Source organism: Hetaerina americana, unplaced genomic scaffold, assembly GCF_022747635.1.
Source record: "Hetaerina americana unplaced genomic scaffold, ioHetAmer1.1.p SCAF_112, whole genome shotgun sequence".
Classification (NCBI taxonomy): Eukaryota; Metazoa; Arthropoda; class Insecta; order Odonata; family Calopterygidae; genus Hetaerina; species Hetaerina americana.
The window spans coordinates 634,890-655,640 of record NW_027286204.1 but is presented as its reverse complement, the minus strand read 5'-3'; positions in this window follow the sequence as shown (position 1 = coordinate 655,640).

Below are 20,751 nucleotides of genomic sequence, written 5' to 3'. Positions count from 1 at the left end.
GACGATGACCCGCAGGCCGAGAGGAGGTGAGTGCCAACAGCCTCCCTCCCCACCCGGCCAACTGGAAATCTCCTCCCGTATCGCCTTGTCAACCGAACCGGCCGAAACTGCCTCGGAAAATCCCCGAGGATCCAAGGAATTCTCGAAAAAAACAGACAGCACCGCCTTTGGATTGCATCTAGGCCGTAATACCCGAGATTTTAAAATAGGATATTTCCCCATATATCACTGTATCGTCATCAAAAAGGCGAAGTTAACTGGAAACCTGAGACTCGATGCCATTAATGTATAAAAGGAATAATAGCGGACCGTTAACACTTCCTTGTGGGACACCGGATGTGACGTTTACTTTGTCGGATGATACTCCGTCTATTACGACCTTTTGCTCGCGGCCTGGTAATTAGTTATTCATCCTATCTATCCCATACTCCTCTATTCTACGTCTTCCCAACTTTTGGAGCAACCAGCTTCGAGGAATTTTGTCGAATGGCTTCTTAAATTCTAGAAATAAAGCATCGACCTCAACATTATTTCCACTCATGGCCAAAAATATCCTGAACGAACCCTGCCAGTGGGGCGTCGCAAGATGTACCCTTTCGGAAGACGTTGTTTTTTGTAAATAAATTCTCAAAGTCCAAATATTTCATGATGGAACTCACAATTATGTGCTCTTTTGCACGAGATGGATGTGTGTGAGAGATGGGTCTGTTAATCACTCCGATTTTCTCTGCACCCTTTTTTAAATATGGGAGTGACATTGGCTACTTGCCGGTCTTTGGGTACTGCGCGATCATTTAGGGATTTATCAAACATTATTTACAAATAAGGAGCTATTTCTAAGGCCAAGATCATTTTGTATTAGCGGCCAGAGATTTGATCAGGACCTGATGATCTGTTTGGACTTATGTATTTAAGTTGGCGTTCGGTTCCAAGAGAAGATTTTACAATTTCAGACATGCAGGGGTTATGGGAGCGACCGTCTAGTGACTCACATTGTTCCTGTTAACGATTATTAAAAACGCTATGAAAATATTGATTGGTTTAATGTACTAGGTTTTCATAAACAAGTTTCGGTCCGTTTCTTTTTAGGGATGGCACTGTCGACTTGTTTCCCTAAACCTCCAGTACATATGACCAAAACGCTTTTGGATTATGGTCCAAATATTCACCTTGTCTTGCATTATTTCATTTTGTTTATTGCTAGACTTGTCCTTTAGTGATTTCTTCATTTTTAACAACATGCTCTTAGTGTTTCAATGCTTGACGTTGTACCATTTATACTTGCTTACAACTATTTATGCTTGTCGTGTGCATGAATGTGTTCCATTTTTACTCCTTTCTTTTTCGTGTAACAAAGAACTATTTCAGTGGGTCAAATTGGGAATTTTTAAAATTAAGTCTTCCTACAGCATGTTTATAACTTTTGCACGCTTTTTCAGGTTTTTAATGAATATTTTTTCTTCTTCATATCATCTCCTTATAATGCCTTATCCCTTACCTATGTCTTTCCGATGGTTGCACTCCCTGCCACACACCTTTTTGTAGATAGTGGGTTATTTGCGTAGGAGTATATTCCACCATTTAGGTGCTCTCCTGTCACTTTTAAATTTACAAGGTGGGTGTTCCACATACTCTTAACTTCCCCTGGTGCTACTACTTTCTTTAAATGTATCGTAAGATTGCTACAGCGCACGCCTTGATCCGCCGTAGTCGGTCCGGTTAAGCAAGTAGATCTTTCTCCTGGGTGTGATACTACGCAGCCGATGTTCTATTCCTATCTTGGCCAGCCTTATACCGCTCATCTGTTCCCAGGGTGGTTCTGTTAGATCGTTTAGTGTGTTTTGTTTCTTTATTGTAGACGATCTGGAAAAACTTGGTTAAAATATTTGCCTTTTTACGCTGTCTACCATTAGTTTGCCGTTTTCCGTCTTCAAAGATTGTATTGTTGGACGTTTAGTCTGTATTTCTCTAACTTAGGATCAGAATGACTTGGATTTTTTTCGAGATATTCGCATAGAATTTTAGATTTTAAGGAGTGTAGTGCTTTGCGCATGGCACTATTTCTTTCACAGCGAGATCGTGTTTTAGTTTCAGTTTGGATGCATTCATAAAAACCGCGTCACTGCTTTTTAAAATCTGATTGCAGCCTTCTATGCCTTCTTAATGCCGATCTGAATTCTTCGTTGTGCCATCTAGGTTCCTTACTGTCGATTAAAGTTTTGCAAGGAATGTACGGCATCATTAGTTCCTGGCATATACAGGGTCACACCCAAAAGTGGTAGGACTGATTTTCTCTGGCGCGAACGGAGTGGTGGAGGGGGGTCTACCTGGCAGGGTAAGGTAGAGGGGGCTAGAGGGAGCAACAGGCCAACACCAACCTCAGTAGCCTGCGGGCTGTCGTTGAGTGAGGACACCGTTTTTAGTGAAGCAAGTTTTTTGTCCGCGTCGAAAAACAAAATGAATCTGAATTTAGAGCAACGTTATTCCGTGAAGTTTTGTGCGAAACTCGGGAAGACGGCTACTGAGAAACTCGATATGATCAAGCAGGCTTATGGGGACACTGCCTTAAGCCGTTTCACAGTATTTGAGGGGCACAAGTTGTTTAAAGAGGGTAGGGAGCTCGTTGAAGACGACCATCGCTCCGGACGGTCGTCGACGCCAAGAACCGACACGAATGTGGACAGAGTGAGGACACTGCAGAACACAGACCGACGCTTAACCAGTGAAGAAATTGCAGACCAGTTGGGTCTGTCTGCATCCAACGTCCAACGCATTATTTCACAGGATTTGGCCATGCGCAAGGTGTGCGCCAAGATGGTGCCGAAAATTCTGAGTGTCGACCAACAGGCAACGGCCAAATACGGCGTTGCCACGTTGCCGCACCCGCCCTATTCCCCCGATCTGGCACCACCGGGCTTCTTCTTCTTCCCCCTGATGAAAAGACAGCTCAAGGGACGACGTTTTGACTCGATAAAGGCCGTTCAAGAGGCTTTGACGAGGGTCATCAACGGCATCCCCAAAGAAAATTTCCAGCGGGCGTACGAGGAATGGGAGCAACGTTATACTAAGTGTGTAGCAGCTCAAGGAGCATACTTTGAAGATTATTAAGTCGATGTAAGTATATCGTCAATAAAATTCTTGTAAAAAAATCAGTTTTACCACTTTTGGGTGCGACCCTGTACATACTACCTTGATCAAAAATTTCCCGGAATTTATTCAGAAAATTAAAAATACAAGTTTATTCATCTAAATCTATATTGTCCCCTTCAAAGTAATCCCCATCGACTGCAACACACTTATGCCAGCGCTTGATCCAATCCTCGAAACATTTTTTATATTCGGTTTTCGGTATGTCCATCAGTGCTTCCTGCGATTTTTCCATTACTTCCTCTCGGCTGCTAAAACGCGTTCCCCGTAATGGTTTTTTAACTCGATTGAACAGAAAGAAGTCACAGGGAGCCAAATCAGGTGAATTCGGTGGCTGTTGGATGGTATTTGTTGCATTTTTCGTCAAAAAATTACGAATAATGATAGCACTGTGCGACGGTGCGTTATCATGGTGCAAAATCCACGAGTTTTCTGCCCACATTTCTGGTCTCTTTCGGCGAATTGCTTCACGCAAACGTCTCATAACGCCCAAATAATACTCTTTGTTTACTGTCTGGCCTTCTGGCAAAAATTCATGATGCACTACACCGTTGTAATCCATGAAAACCGTCAGCATTGCCTTCTTTTTTGACTGAAAACGACGTGGTTTTTTTGGTCTCGGCTCATTTGGTGAACGCCATTCACTTGCCTGATGTCTGGATTGCGTGTCGTACTCATAAACCCACGTCTCGTCTCCAGTAATGATCCTTTTGATGAATGTGGGATCGGATTCAGCCTCGCAAATCATGTCTTTTGCGACGTCAACACGGTCTCTTTTTTGCATGAAATTGAGGTCTTTTGGCACCAACTTTGCTGCTACACGACGGAAACCCAAATCATTAACCACAATGTCTTGGGCGGATCCATAGGCAATGTTCAAGTCCTCCGCTATTTCTGTGATGGTTAATTTGCGGTTATTGACCAACATTTCTTTTACTTTATCAATTTTTTCACCGACTTTCGATGTCGATGGTCTGCCACTGCGTTCATCATCTTCGATTGACTCACGACCACTTCTGAACCGCTCGTGCCACTGGTAAACGACCGTTTTTTTTAGAGAATCGTTGCCGAAACACTTTTCCAACATTTCCAACGTCCGTGCGCCACTAAATCCGTTTTTTACGCAAAATTTAATACAAGTTCGTTGTTGCAAATTTAAATCCATTTCTGAAATTGTAAAAAATCGCCAACACACACAGAGATAGATGTACTCTTGGCTACGTAACATTTGGAAATGTCAAGTTATGACACTAAGATTTAAAGGGAATATCAACAACAGATGTACCAATTTAACAAAAAAACAGAACTCAAATCGGAACGATGGGAGCGCCACACGGTGGTTATTCCGGGAACTTTTTGATCAAGGTAGTATGAATGTCTGTAAGTTGCAATGGGCTTTTCATGGATACATACGACTCTATGGTTGTGAGTTGACTCGCATTTGTTAGTGTTGCGTGTGGTTTTTATTCCCTTTTACGGATGGTGGACGAACACCCCACGCCACACGCCCTTGTGGGTTATTCTGTAGATGTACTCGTATATATGTAATTGCAATATTCCTTCACGCATAATTATTTCGAAGAAATAATTATGCGTGAAGGAATATTGCAATTTTTCTTCTTTCGAGGAGGTGAATTCGGAGGTGAAGCGGGTCGGGGCGCATTTTAAAGTTCCTTTAAAGTTGAGCATTTGCTCAATGGATGGAGCTACCTCCGTAGTGGTAGGCAGTTGCCAAAGTTTGAAAAGGATATAATTATGGGAACAGAGAGCTGGTTAAAGCAAGACATTTTGGGACAGGACAGGAGATTTTCCTAAAGGCTTTAAAATTTCCAGAAGGGAGAGAGAAAATAGGATTGGGGGAGGGAATTTTCATAGCTGTTAAAGATATTCACGACAGCAAAAGTGAGTCTCTCCCTTATAGCGACATAAAAAGCGTATGGTGCTCCATGGAAACCATAGCTCGAGAAGAGGATACATTTTTGCATGCTACAAAATCCCTGATCCCGAAGAAACATCGACTTCAGAACTAGAAGGAGAGGTCGCTAGTTTGAATTTCCATTTCAATGAAGGAAAAATTATAATGGGAGGGGATCTTCCATCCAGAGACAAGAAAAACTATAGCTCCATAGCAGAAGGTAAGGAGAAGTAATCATGCGAGTCGCTGCTTCGTGTGTTCACATTACATTCGTTTAACCAAGAAGTACTGACAACAACCAGATGAAGAAATATTTTTGATCTATCAGCTACAAATTTATCAGAAGACGTCCTCGAAGGACTTAGTGACCACAGAATAGTGTAAGTTAAAATTAATATGATATTTGAAAAAAAACAGAAACTCCAAAGAAAGATTTACTCATTTGCGTTGGCCGATGACGAAGGATTAAGGCGTGAGCTGTAGCAGTCTTGCGGTTTTTAATTTTCCACAGACTATATCACAGTACAAGGCGTTTCACCGCCTTTTGGCTTCATCCGCAAGTCGGTGAAACGCCTTGTACTGTGAAATACAGTCTATGGAAAATTGCAAACTCATTTAATATGGACATCAAACAATTAACGCGAAGTGAAGACTGAGAGTGCAAAGTATATATTTGTCTTACGGTTCATTTAAGGAAAGTAGTAGCAGCAGAGAGAGAGAGAGAGAGTGTTAAGATGTGGACTTGTAGACTTGTACAGCCCACACTTTACTCGGCGCCACGCGGTCTGCAATAGAAAAACACATGCGTATTAAATTGAAAAGTGACAGGACGGAACCAGGACGTCAAGCATTGAAACGGAAAGTAACATGGTATTCAAATATGAGGAGATGAAGCAAGGAATGGAACAATGCATTTGCAGGTTAATGGATTGCAAGGAAGTTGATTGGAAGGGACTGAATTGAACTCATTCTTTTGGGATTAATTCGTGGCATTTTTCTCAAGGCCTAGAGATATAAATCGCAGTGGCTCCGCCTTCGAGTAGAGCGGAGTGGCTCCTTGGTATAAACGGTAGTGATTGCGCAATTACACTCACTAAAAGTATCTACATCCACGCAATGCCTCGCAATCCACCGCAATGGCGTGTGGCCGGGGTCACAACCCGTAAAATAGAATAAAACTAACAAAATTCTGGCATTGGAATGAATGGCTCGGTACGCGAGGCCGCCAAGAACGTGCGCTCTAAGAAACGGACGTCTCGGTAGAAAAGGCGGACGAAGCTATTTTCTTTCCAATTTCAAATGATAAATACCACATTGTGATATCAGATGGACGGGAGGGCAATTGATTATTTCTGTCAAATCTTTTTGTGCTTTCATAACATTTTTCGTATTTCTGATTCTCGAGAATGACGTAAGGGCATGCGTTCACACAGATATTGCGGAGAGGAAAGTGATATGCCGTGGAGAGATGTTAATTACTAAACGTGTGATTCACTCTCTACGTCATAAACTAGTAATGGACCATTGAATAAATCAACCCTGTGGTACAATAATTAAAACCCTCCACTGACACGTTTACGGTCGCGTGGGAAACAGCGAACGGAGCAGAAAACCTTATTTGTCGATCGATTAACAAAGTTGAATTGACCTCGCATGGAAGTGAAGGCTAACCGTGCTTATGAGGTGTCGTATATTCTCCCTGCTTGTACACCAGTGGCGGGGACCGCGAGTTGCATGTCCACGAATTGTCAGAACTTCCCTTTCTTACGTTCCAGTTCTGTATGACTCGTCGTGCTATGGTGGAGGTTTGTCGTATGAGTGGTTGTGGTTCATATTTATTCCCTCAAAACTATTTTATTTGTTGAAATTAACACTTGTTTTGAACTAAGTCTTACGCTAGTATGTACGAGGGTAATCCCAGAAGTACCCGACGCAACAAAGAAAACACAAAAATTTGGAAAAAAACGTATTTATTTTTCAACGTAATCTTCTTTCAGCTCGATACACTTTTCCCAGCAATGTTCAATAAGTTCGATACACTTTTTATAATAATTGTTGGAAAATCTTTGACCACCGAGCCATTTTTTTTAATTTTGCGAACAAAAAATAATGCGAGGGGGCCAAATCTGGGGAATAGGGTGCATGAGGTAGCAATTCAAACTTTAATTCATGAATTTCGGCCATTGCAATAACGGATTTGTGAGCTGTTGCATTGTCTTGATAAAATAAAACTTTCTTCTTAGCCATATACGGCCGATTTTGCTTGATGTCTTCGCTAAAAACGTTTCAATAAGTTCGCATAATACTCGCCGTTGATGGATTTTCCTTTTTCAAGATAGTAATTGAAAATTATCCCACGCGCATCCCAAAAAAAAACCGCCACCATGACCTTGCCTGCAGATGAAACGGGCTTCGCCTTCTTCGGAAACCCTTTTGAATCCATTGTTTTGATTGTTCCTTTGGCTCGGGGGTGAAGTAATGGACCCATGTTTCATCCATGGTTATGAAACGGTGCAAAAATACTGCTTTTTTGCTGTGAAACTTTGCTAAACACTCAAATGAAACATCTTCACGGCACTGGTTTTGCTCGAGTGTGAGCACCCATTTTGCACACAGCTTTCCCATGTCCAAATTTTCAGTTAATATGCGATGTACCGCACCTTTTGAAATGCCTACTATGTCTGCTATCTTGCTCACTTTCAGACGACGATCATCCAGTATCACTTCGTGGATTTTCGTCACCGTTTCTTGAGTCGTCACCTCATTTGGTCGACCAATGCAATGCTCGTCTTGACAGCTCGTACGGCCTCGTTTAAACTCTGCTACCTCAATATTTTACTATTGTAAATGAAGGAGCAGACTCACCCAGAGTATAATATATTTCAGCCTTTATATTGGTTGGGCTGAAGCCTTTTAAATGAACGTATTCTATCAAATAACGATGACCATTTTTTTCCATTTTCACAAATTTACTGAAAACGTTCACTATTGAAGGCTGCCAAACCAATAGTATACAACGTAGCGTCTTCAAACTTGAAAAATATGCTTTATAGAGTGCATACTTTCTAATTGGGTGATATTTTTTAAAGAACTACCGCCAACTCTAGTTCAGGCCGGGTACTTCTGGGACCACCCTCGTACATACATTTTTATGTTTTTTGATGTTTTTGCTGAAAATGGGTTTCCCATTTCTTTCTCTCTATCTTATCCCCCCCTTATCCCTTACCCACCCCACCTGATGTTTAAACCCCCTGCCACACACCTTTTTGTTGAATCGCGGGATATTTATAGAGATGAGCAATCGATGATCGTATTCTTTGGCCTCGACTCAGTGGTCAATCGCCACTATCCTGGATAACCTCTACAATACTTCCGTTTATTTAGTCGCTTTGACGTCTGCTACAACTTGTTGACATTGCATCTCATATTTCTTCGGGCACCTTCCTCTCTGCAGATTTCCCAGTTGCCAACACTCGCATTTTGACGACCAACCCTCCGTTGGGGGAAACCTAGATCGATGATCCCGATGAAAACGTTATAAGTGCTGTTCATCAGTCAGAAACACGACTTATACTTTGTTCTATTCCGTCATTGCGAATCACTCTCGATGAATCAAAATCCAACGAAATAACTATAATAATCAGGCAAATTTACTTTCATAGATATGGTATCCCAGAAAATAAGTAGAATAAATTGGGGAAAACTTTATTGTAGATCCAAGTACAATTTACAGTGGCTCTTCAAAAGAGCACCACTCTTGTGCATCAACACACTCCGAAGTCAGCGCCTCTGCCACGCCTCTGGTACGCCTCCTGGAAGGGGTCGATGGGAATCTCATTCAGGCACCTCGTCACGCCTCTTTTTCACATAATCCATTGGTCCAAAATGGTACCAAAAGGAGTTGTACTTGGGTCGCACTCAAAGACCCATGTCTTGTCACCATTTACCACCTATTCTATTAAATTCGGGTCACTTTCACAGTGGTCCAAGAGGTCCAAGGCAATATTGTCACTCAAGCAGTCTTCCGAAAGCGACTTGGGGACCACCTTGGCACACCTTTCTCATGGCTAAATCTTCCGTAAGAATACAATTCCCGGTGGTTTTCTGAATACTGCACTCTTCTGTTGACATCCTGACACTTGGGGGTCAATCAGAATTGAGCAAAAATCTCACTTTTTGTACGTTTTCATCACACACTTTTGTTGATGGATGTCCACGGCATTCCTCATTCAGTCAACCTCCTCGTTACCCTCTCAGAACATCCTGTGCGGAAGCAGAAAGCAATCACTTGGGACATTTCTCCATCCATCCATAAGCATCCGTAACCATGGATATAGTCTCCGAACCCGATTTTCCAAGCTTAATGTACAATTTTATCGCCTATCATTGCTCCATGGAAAGTGCATCGTGAATTTGTGCCGCGACCCTTGAACAGGGGTTCAGCCCAGTAGCGATCCTTAGACTGTAACGGCCCGCAGACAACTGACGCGGGTCGTGTCGCTTTCCCAAGATCTCTCACCATTTTTGCCACCTCAAGTTGTCCCACTCCAGTCATCCGCTTCGCCAGGAAAAATCGTTTAACTTACTCTTTGGGACAGATCCTCTATATTTATACCCACATTCTGTACGTGAATAGCATAGAGCATAGAGCGTGAGCATAGAGTCGGTCACACACTATGCTCACATATTGGAGTATTTCAGCATGGAGGCAAAGGCTATTTTTTTCCATAAAATTAATCGCCAAAAAAATGATAGCCACGGAATATATCCGAATTTTCAGGGAAAAGGTGAAGTCGCGATGGGTAAGTCGTGTTAAATCCAGGTGAATGTTGCCTTCAGGTACTCGAACATTTAATAGACCTGGACGGACTATTTAATGTGCCATATAATGCTCAATCATTCTTCACTCAGAATATGTAGAAAGTGTAAATGAATTGATTTATAGGCACGCGATGCGAGTGAGGTTGCTCACCCTGAAAGGTACAATTGGGAAAATATTTTCAACTGACTCCTGATGCCGTTTCAATGCATCTTACATATTGACGATGGCATATTCTCAGGCGTTTCAGCTCAACATGGAGTAGAAATGGCTTCCTGAATGTATAGGGAATAGCGTGGGAATTACAGAATAAATTTGACCCCTGATTGGGACATTACGACCCGTTTCCGTTCCTCGGGTAACTTTACTTTGAAAAGGTCAAGACCAAGGAGGAAATAAAACAGAGGTCATCGGAAAGCCGTGCAATCGTCCCGTGATTTTAAGTGAAATCAGGAAGGCAGGAGCAAGAAGGGCCGTGAAAGACGTGAAGGGGAGCAGGGGCGGGGGTGGTTAAGGGGAAGCGGAAAGCGTGTGTCGAGGTAAATGGAGTGGAGGGTGTTGCTAGGCGAGAGGCGCCTAGTAACACCCTCCGTTGGCGCCTACCTTCCTCGCGCCACCGCATGACCACCACCTTCCCCGAATGTCGATTCTCCCCACCGGGGGGGGCCTCCCCTGGGGAGATGCCCCATCGCGAGCCGATTCCCTCGGAGACTTAATCTCGGACTCCCTTGCGACGATTGCGGGCGAGAATCGTTTCGTCCCATCTCTCTGCGATTATGACATCCCTTCCTCCCTCCATTCAGTGGAACGAATAGTCGACTTTCTCCCCCATACGGAAAATCGATCGACAGAGCGGCGATGGGTAACTACACGCTTCCACCTTCCATTCTCGTAGTAGTAGTATTTAGGGGAGGCGGCCGACAGATAAGGTCATTTGCGCCATAGGGGATGGGCAGGAAAGAATGAAGGGTGGGGAGAGACCCGGCGTCGTCATTAGCCTTAAGCGTCTTAACGAAAGGCGCCAAGAGGTCCGCAGCTTAACGTCCCATCCGACGGACGGCGTACTCACTCAAAGTGCTCTCCACAAAGCACCTCAAGTAGGGATCGAGATACCTCTGAAAAATATTCAACACCGTCGGGATATGAACCCGCGCCCTCTGGGTGGGAAGCCAGTACGTTAGCCCTCGCACCATCTCGATCCCCACCTTCCATTTTCTCTGCTTTTTACAGGCTCCGGAAAGTTAACCCTTCTTTCTGCATTCATAAAGCCGCTTCAATGGTTAGGATTCCCCCGTACATAACCACACGTCACTTTAAGGTTTTCACAGATCTTTTTTAGGCGTCCTCACTCAACGCCCCTCCTCCTCCTGAAAGATTCCTCGCCTTAGGCGGTTTTTTCTCTGCAATCTTGATACTTCCAATATCTTGACCGAAAACACCTCCAAGATAGGATAACTATTCTACTTGCCATAGTTTTTGCTTTTTCACATTGACGCTCAACTTAATTTTGAACTTAAACTAATTTTCTCTTAAAAAACCTCTCGACCAGTGTATTATGGTTGCGTTGAATCTCATCCCACAGCTATCGCAATGACTTTCTAATGCACCCAGCAATGAATTCGAAACCTTGGCGGACTGGCTAACCAAAAATTGGTCACCCGCAACTTGAGCATAACCCCTCCGGATGCCCCTCGGGCATCCTTTGGGAATGCGAAAACAAGAGCGACGCGACCTACCGCCGCTTCCACTTCTCCACCCACCTCCCGTCGACCTCAAAATTGTACGAGAGTCATCCGGAAAGTAGTACCCGTTCGTGCCGCATGAAGTGCTGACGACGCGAGTAGCCGCTGGACGAGGTCAGATAGCTTCAGTGGCTTGTCTGCCTTCTCTGAGCCAAGTTGCGTGACGCTAGCATTGCCTGTGTTGTTTCTGTGATTGTTTACAATGTTTAAAAAAATTGAGAACGCCGCCAGTTGTGAAGTGAGGGCAGTGATTAAATTCCTCAATGCAAGAAACGTTCGCCCATGTGATATTCATCGCCAATTAAAGGAGGTGTATGGAGACAATGTAATGGACGAGTCGTCTGTTCGGCGGTGGTGTCGCAACTTCAACATGGGGAGGGGGAACACACACGACGATGAGCGTTCGGGGAGACCGTCTGTCATTACAGACCAACTGGTGAGCTCAGTTGACGAATTCGTGAGGAACGATCGGCGCGTCACAATTGATGACATCTGTGAGCATTTTCCCAATGTTTCTCGAACAATTGTTCATGAAATTGTTAAACACCATCTGCATTATGCAAAAATTTGTGCAAGATGGGTCCCTCGCGTATCTCAATGAGCTGGCGGCGAAGGACTATGCTCGTAGTTTATGTGAAAGCATCCAAACAGACACTAAAACACGATCTCGTGGTAAAAGAAAATGCATCATGCGAAAAGCCTATACTCTTTCAAATCTAAAATGCCATGCGAATATCTTGAAGAAAATCCAAAGTCATTCTGGTGCTGCGTTAGAGAAATACAGGGTAAACGTCCAGCTGTACATTCTTTGAAGACGGAAAACGGCAAACGCATTACGGAAACCGTGAAAAAGGTAAATATTTTGAACAAGTTTTTCTAGAGCGTCTATTGTAAAGACACAAACGCACCATATGAGCTTCCACACCCAACCAGGGAACACATGAGCGACATAACAATGATCTAGAAAGGAATAGAACATCAGTTCCGTATTATCAAATACCACATAACAAAGCACCAGGACCGGAAGAAAAACCTGGTAGAATATTTAAGGAGTTAGATGAAAATATTGCCCCATTTTTAGAAATCGTCTTCCTAAAATCGATAGAAGAAGGCTCAGTGCCTCGCGACTGGAAGCTAGCCCACGTAACTCCCATCTATAAAGGCGGTGATAGGGATAGACCAACCAATTACCGACCCGTTTCTTTAACATCGATTTCATGTAAAATATTAGAACACACAATCGTAAATAACGCTATGAGAATTCTCGACAGTAGGAAGTTACCAAGCCACAACCAGCAAAGGTTTGGGAAGAGAAGAACTTGCGAAATGCAATTGGATCTTTTTACTCACGATATACTTTAATTATTTATTTATTCGGTATTAGTCCGAAAACAGCACATTTTGGCCTTTACATCGAACTTTTTAACAATGATAACAATGGTCACATTTACAAACACCCAAGCCCTAAATAGAGGGAAACTCACCCAGGCGGGAATCGATCCCACGACCCTTGGAATTGCAGACGAGGACGTTACCCCGCCGCCACCGGGGTCGGCGGCGTGGAAGGGGAGTAAAAAAAATCCGCAGGTGGAGGCAGTATTTCTGGATTTCAAGCATCATTCGATTAAGTCCCGAACAATAAACCATTACACAAACTTAGGCGCTATTGTTTTAATGAGATAGTAATAAAGTGGATTAGATACTTCTTGTCATATCGCAAACGAAAGTAGTCACCAATGGGTTGCGCTCAATGCAGGTGGATTTTATTTATTTTTTATTTAAGAATTTATCGTCGCATCTACGTGATTGTCCTGGTGGCAACGGTCAAGTGTGGTTCACTTGCCAAAATATTGCCAACCGCACCTTTATGGGCTAGGTTCACACCGTACGAGTGCATAAAACGAACGCACCGTCCATCGCCGCAGCACTCCGTCCATAATCACGCCCTCTTCCTTCAATTTCATGAACCGTTCAAAATCATGCACCGTTAACACATCATTCGCTTTTGCAATACAACTTCTAACGCCGTCCACAACACACACAAACAATATTTTAATGAGTACAATAGCATAATTCGAGGGGGGTTCAATAAGTACCCGTGTTAGAAATGAAGAAACCATTTTTTCAAAAATTTTTTTTTTATTTTCAACATAGTTCCTTTTTAGACAGATACACTTCTCCCAACGTGACGGCCATTTTTTTAAACCGTCCAAAAAATAGGATTTGTCGAACTCTCCAAAATACGCCTCTGTCTCGGCGATAACTTCCTCATTTGAGCTAAATTTTTTTTCCGCGAGTCATTTCTTCATGTTAGGGAATAAGAAAAAGTCTCAGGGAGCCAAATCGGGTGAATACGGGGGTTGTGGCAGCAATTCATAACGTAGTTCATGCAGTTTGGCGGCGACGACTCTGGATGAATGTCCTGGTGCTTGTTGTCCACCGTGAGCAATCGCGGCACTCATCGGGCCGAAAATTTTTTCATCGCCAACTTATCATGTAAAATATGAATTGCCGTTCCGGTCGACACACCCACGGCCTCTGCTACTCTGCGCACTTTCGTTCGTCGATCAGCGAGAATCATGGCGTGGACTTTTTGAATGGTTTCCTCGGTAACCACGTCTGCCGGGCGTCCTGGTCTATCCTCATCAAGAACAGATGTTCGCCCACGTTTAAATTCGTTGAACCAATATCTAACAGTGGTCATAGATGGCGAAATGTCCCCATTAACAGCATCCAACTTATCTTTTATCTACTCGCATTTCTTCCCATCCAAAAACAAAAAAGCGAATTACTAAACGATACTGCTCTTTTACCATCTTAGCGAAAATCACGACACACATCTTACTCAAATGGCGGCCAAATCCAAATTAACATTTAAATCAGTCTGGAATTGGTTCCACCGTGGTTCGATAGATGGCAGCACACGATGATAAGATAAACTTCTCTCAGGAACACCCTTTGTCGTCAAACACGGGTATAAATTGAACCGCCCTCGTAATCAGTGATGAATGAAGTTTATCACCCAGTGGCTGCCTTACACTTATTCTTAAAACTCCTAAAATTGGATGGAAAGGGCTCGAACAAACCTCCTGGAAGCTGGCTCCAATCAACAATTGTTCTGTTTAAAAAAGAGTATATTTTTCTTATTTGTTTTTCTGCATTTTTATTTTTAAATGTTTTTTCCCTTAAAATTTGGCTATACATCGCGTTTAACCTACTCATTTTTATTCTATTTTTCAAACTCTCCCATTTCAGTGTATCCAACATTTCCGTAACACTATCAGTTCTTGTGTACCTTGCAACATCGGGCATCCCACAGGGATTTTTAATTAAATACCATTGCTGATATAAATTAATTATTTAAGCTCACGCGTTAATAGCAACCTAAAGATATTTGCGAACGACATGGTGGTGAACCGGGGAATAAGGACCCCAGTGGATTGCGGGCTCTATCACCACGACAACGCGCCAGCTCATTCGTCTCTCAGAACTCTTGTGGGTTTTGAGCCAAAACCCTTTGTGCTTGAATCACGCTACTCACCAGACCTGACTCCGCGTGATTTTTCCCTGTTCCCCAAAATAAAAACCTCGCTCAAAGGAAAAAGATTTGCCGCCATTCCAGAGAGAGAGTAAAAATCGACGGAGGAGCTTATGGCATAGGGTAAACTGCAGAAAAAACTGGTCAACATTTATAAACGATGATGAATTTCGGCTCTGCTTTTGTGTATTTCTGCAACTTATGTTCAAAATAAAATAAAACACAGCTTGGGAAAAAATGTTCACTTTTTAACTATGAAACATTAATTCCATCGGTACGTAAGATTTGAATAATGTCTCCGAACATAGAGTTGCTGGATCCGCCCAGAGTTTCATCTTCCTCAATTAGCCTTCTGTACTTTATTAATAAGCAACATAAAAAATAGTATTAAGATAATAGCATGCTAAGTTTAATCAAAATTTTGGTAATGAAAAAAGTTTAAAATACATATTTCTAAAAAATAATTAGTTTTAATAAACGACGGGAGTTTCAAATCACGGAGTCATCTTGAGGTGTGTACACTGAAAGGCAGTTAGCCACGAGTTATAGTCCTATCATTGAAGAGGACTCTTGGAAGTTGACACGGACGAAACTTATGAAACTCTGAATTCCGAGGAAAAGTGCTCCATTCCTATTCTAATTCCTTTCACCACTTCAAGCTGGAAACTTTGGATCTCGCTCAACCTTTTCGTGTTTACGAGTATTCATGCATAGAGCGTCATCCTTAATGTCATTTATGGCAATCCGAAAAACTATAAACGGAAGGGGTTCGCGGAAGGCAGTCTGAATGATCACTAAGGTGGGATGTCCCACCCAAATCCCATCCTCTGAGCTTCTCAGTCGTAGTTTATGTAGATATCATTTCCGTGAGCCTAATGAATACCTACAAGGAAAGGACCTGCCCCCCCTACCCTGATGTGTGAATTTCACACGCCGTATAGGGCTGGGTGAACTCTACCATCACCTACCAAACCGACCTTCGGGTTGATTACTGTGCTTATGGCTTTTTGTAATGAATAGCTATTAGTGGTGGAAACAATTTATAAGTTTATAACTGCAGAGATTATTTCTCCCCGATACCTGAAATTATCTGCCAAAAGGCAATGCTTACATAGAGAAGCATCTTTAATACAAAAAACAGCCGAAAAAGCCTTTTCGATCAAGATACTCAAATACTTGAAGGAAGAACTTCATTGGGAAAACAAAACCAAAATAGAGTGGAAATATAGTCCGATCAAATTTAAGTGCAGAGGATTTTCGCTCACAAGTTTTCTTAATATTAATTTGCACAATATACACGTTTGTTGGTTGTCATGGGCATCACCGATAACGGAATAAAAGAAAAAAGGCATTCGATAAAGAACTGAATTCAAAAAATCATTCCTATTTTCTGGGGGAAAACTTCCCGGATGGAGATGAAAACAGTTTGCCACGGAAAAAATGGTTTGCGACAGAACCGATGGACCTTAGACACTGCCACGATCGGGAATCCGCTCTCATAACAATTCCGCATTCGGTGTTTTGTGAGTGCTTTTATAAAACCTTTCATCGGTACATCTCCTCATATTTAATCGGAATTTTGGAAATATTACCTTGGCTTGTATACTGCTTCATAAAGTATTCACATTTGATGTATTTTCTCAAATGATTGCAGTCTGCTTATTGTTATTTAACTAAAATCAACCACAGATTTAAATATTTCTTTAGGAAAACTCAAGAGAAAAACAACGTTCGATATTATATTCTTTAAATAGCTTCATAAAGAATACTCTTAAGAATTGAATAGAAAGTTAAACGCGGGCGTTAAAAGCGCATCGAATTTTAGATCCCATGAAGGTGGTTGAGGGGACGGGGGTGTGAGATGGGGGTGGGTGGGTGGGTGGGTGGGTGTAGGGGGGGGGGATTGTCGCGGAGGGACAATAGGCGCGAGAGCACAAAGAAAGAAAGAAGGGCCCTTGGCTGGCAAAAACTGAATGGCGCGACCGTCACATAAGCCGAGGAGAGGTGAAACCGAAAGGCTTTGAAAAGAGCCATTTCGCGTTGTTTTTCGCTGCATTTGCTCGTTCTAACAATTGCAATGGCACATTGGGGGCAGGCGAGAAGTGAGGGGTCATCCGCACCATTAAGGATTCTTAAGGGCGGTCGTTGTTTGGAGAGAACCATGGAGGGGTGGGGGTGAGGAGGGGAGAAAGTGATAGGAATGGCTGGAATGGGAGAGGCACCAAGGTGGCACCGAGTGCGCCGACGAGAGCAATGACGTCGCGGTTGCGGGAGCCGAGATGGAAACATCAATTGCGCATTTGGTGGAGGCACGTGGCCCGAATTGATATATTTCACGTACGGGGAAGGAAAATTACTCTCGTACTCTAATGCAGTGGGGCTGAGCACACAACAATATGGAAACGGGTTGAAAGCGGATTAATGAGAGCGGGCGTAAAAACTTCGAATCCAATAAAAGGTTATGACCATTCTTTTAGAAATGTTTTTTCTTAAATCAATCAACTTCATAAATTTACCTGCATGCCAATTTAAATAAACCATGCAAATTAAAAACAGTTCGGTACAAGAGGGAAATCGGCTTTCCGTTCATACCGACCAGTTCACCAGGCACGAGGGTTATATTTTAAGTTATCTATGTTTGTTCATAAAAAATATACTTGTTCAAAAGGTTTTGTTCACTGTACTCCCTTCAGAGGGTGTATTCAGTATTGCCTCATTTACTTTTATGAAGGTAATTTCGAACATTTCCACTGTCGTAGGTGACGATTAATGATTACATTTCCCCTGTCTCGGAATGGTCGCCCCGTTCCGTCTCGGAGGTGGAAATGTTACGCTGCTCGCCCGGAGATACCTTCGCGTGCTCAATATTTTCGCAATAATAGATGAGACCATTTGGCTCCTCAAAGTAAATACTAAACTACTCAAGGAGAGAATGTGTTATACGCTTGTTAATATAAAAGTCTCCTTGGGTCTACACAAAATCATTTGCCAATTATCAATTCTTTGGATAAATTATGTAAGGAAAATATTAGGTGTTTTGATTGAACTTATTTTTTCTGAAAGGATCTTGATAAACGTCATTGAGACTGGCTCTTTCAAAACTTAACTTTAAATTTCACGATTTTCTTTCAAGTCAGGGAAATGTTAATAAAATCATCCGTGTCACTGAATGGGCAGATTGTATTTTAGGCCTTGATGTATTCGAGGCTTGCCGGACCTGCTCCTCAAAAATACATTGCATTTTTCGTTCCATATTGGGTAGCCATAAAATGAATATTGATAACCCACGGCCAACTCTAAATAATTAATCTAATTCTATGGTATGAAGCTCTCTTGATGCTGCTAGGGAAGCTCTTTTTCCAGTCTGAGTTATTGAATTCAAATAAGATGCTTCTTACTATTTCGTTTAAAATGCTAAACCATTATTTGAAATTCATAAAAATATTCAAGTAGTAGGGCTGAGTCGATAAAAAGAAATTGCGCACCAACTCCGCATACACGTTACTCATGGCCATGTTTTCGGTTACAAGTCAATGCGCATCTCTTTGAAAGACGCCAAGCTCATCAGAAGCCATGCAAGCAATTAACCTACGATCCCTGTCCAAGAAAGCATTCGCTCATCCAAAATTTTCGTCACTTTTTGAGGTCGGATGGTGTCCTGAATATTAGGCGTCTTCAACATCTTCTCTACCCTCCTCCAAAACAACTTGGCCTACTCAAAAAAAACCCGATATACCAATGGTGCTATCACCATAAGTACCCTCGAGCATGTCGTGAATCTCTTTCCCGGTTTTGCCCAGTTTCACGCAAAATTTGATGGCGTAGCGCTCTTCCAATAACCGGTTCAAGACGGAGCGTGATGAGGTCACATTGTAGAGGTTTCGCAAACAAACGATCTGCACTCTGTAAAGGCTGTTAGCCAACTGCCACCGGCCTCCAACCTTTCCTGAGACTTCTCTCCCTCGAACACAGCCAGAGAAACCGACGCCCATCCGTCAGTCTATCCGGGAAAAATGAGTCCTACTACTTTTGGGACAGACTTTATAATTACTGGATTGATCACGCAAGAAAGTGGTCTGCAAAAATCACTACGGTGAAGATATGCATGCTTTTCGTTAAAGTCCTGCGAAAGAAAGGCTTTTCTATTCATCGGAGAGTTACCTGTTAAGCCATCAAATGTAAGATTTGGCGTTTTCCCGAGGGACGATTTCAACGAAGTCTGCTCGAGCTTTCAACCGCGTCAGGGTGCTCACTGACGACATCTCGAAGACTAACTCTCGAAGATTTTGATACCAGCCTCCATTTCTGCCGTCCTTATACATACTTTTCCCTTTCATGGACTACCACCTTAACGTGGTGGAAGGGCTTGTGCGTTCCGATGACCCCTAGGGCTGTGCTGGCGGGAGAAATGATAATTGCTCCTGGTATGGTCACCCTTGCCAGATAGGTCGAAGTGAAGGAGCGAGACGAAAGTCAAACGCCTTCCAGATGAGTGTCTGGAAAGGAAATAATGGGTCTGGGCAGGGAGCCGGGAACTATACAATAAAAATGGGAATTTATTTAGAAGGGATATTGAGGGCTTCAAACGAAACTATACGAACTGTTAACAGGAAAAAGAAAGCGTGGATTACAAACGAGATTATTAGATGTATAGATAAGAGTAGGAGATGGATGAATGTTAATGCAGCTTTGTAGAAAAAAGTACAAAGAGTTGAATAATTGATTGAAAGGGGTAACAAATAAAGCGAAAGAAGCTTGGTGGAAGAAGCAGTGCGAGGCCATGGGAAGTTTTCAGAGAAAGGGTGAAATTATGACGTTATGTAGGAAGGTTAAAACGCTATGAGGAAGTAAGGAGGAAAAAATCGTGCAAAAAATCAAATATAAGTCAGGAAAATTATTAAAAAAACAGGGAAGAACGATGGGAAGAATATCGAGAGAAACTATATAGTAGAGACATTAGACCAGCAAGCTGAGACATGACATGGATGATGATAGCTAAGGTCCGGGTTTACGCAATGGCGAGATATAAAGGGAATTGAGGGGATAGAAATGAAAAGTGGTCATCCAGCTGAACTACTTAAGGGGATAGGAAATCGTGGGAGGAAGAGTATTTTTCGGACGATTTCTGAGTATTTAAGAGGGAGGAATTAGGTGGGAATATTTCGTCAGATCGGCGTTAGTTCCCATCTCAAGAAAGGGAAAGGCTACAATGGGTGAAGACTATAGAACAATAAGTTTGATATTTCACGCATCTAAGGTGACTCTCGGGATGACCAGTTTGCGTTCAGAAAAGGGAGAGGCACGCGTGATGCCATTGCAGCAATGAGATCACTAATCGAGAGGAATGTAGAATGCAATCAGGACGTATTTTCCTGCTTCGTAGCTTTCGAAAATGTGTTCGATTCGATTGAATGACTTTCGTAGTAGTATTTAGGGGAGGCGACCTACTGCTGAGGTCATTTGCGCCATAGGGGATGGACAGAAAAGGATGAAGAGAAACCCGGCGTCGGCATTAGCCTACTCTTTACCAAAGGCGCCAAGAGGTCCGCAGCTTAACGTGCCATTCCACGGACGCTATACTCACTCAAAA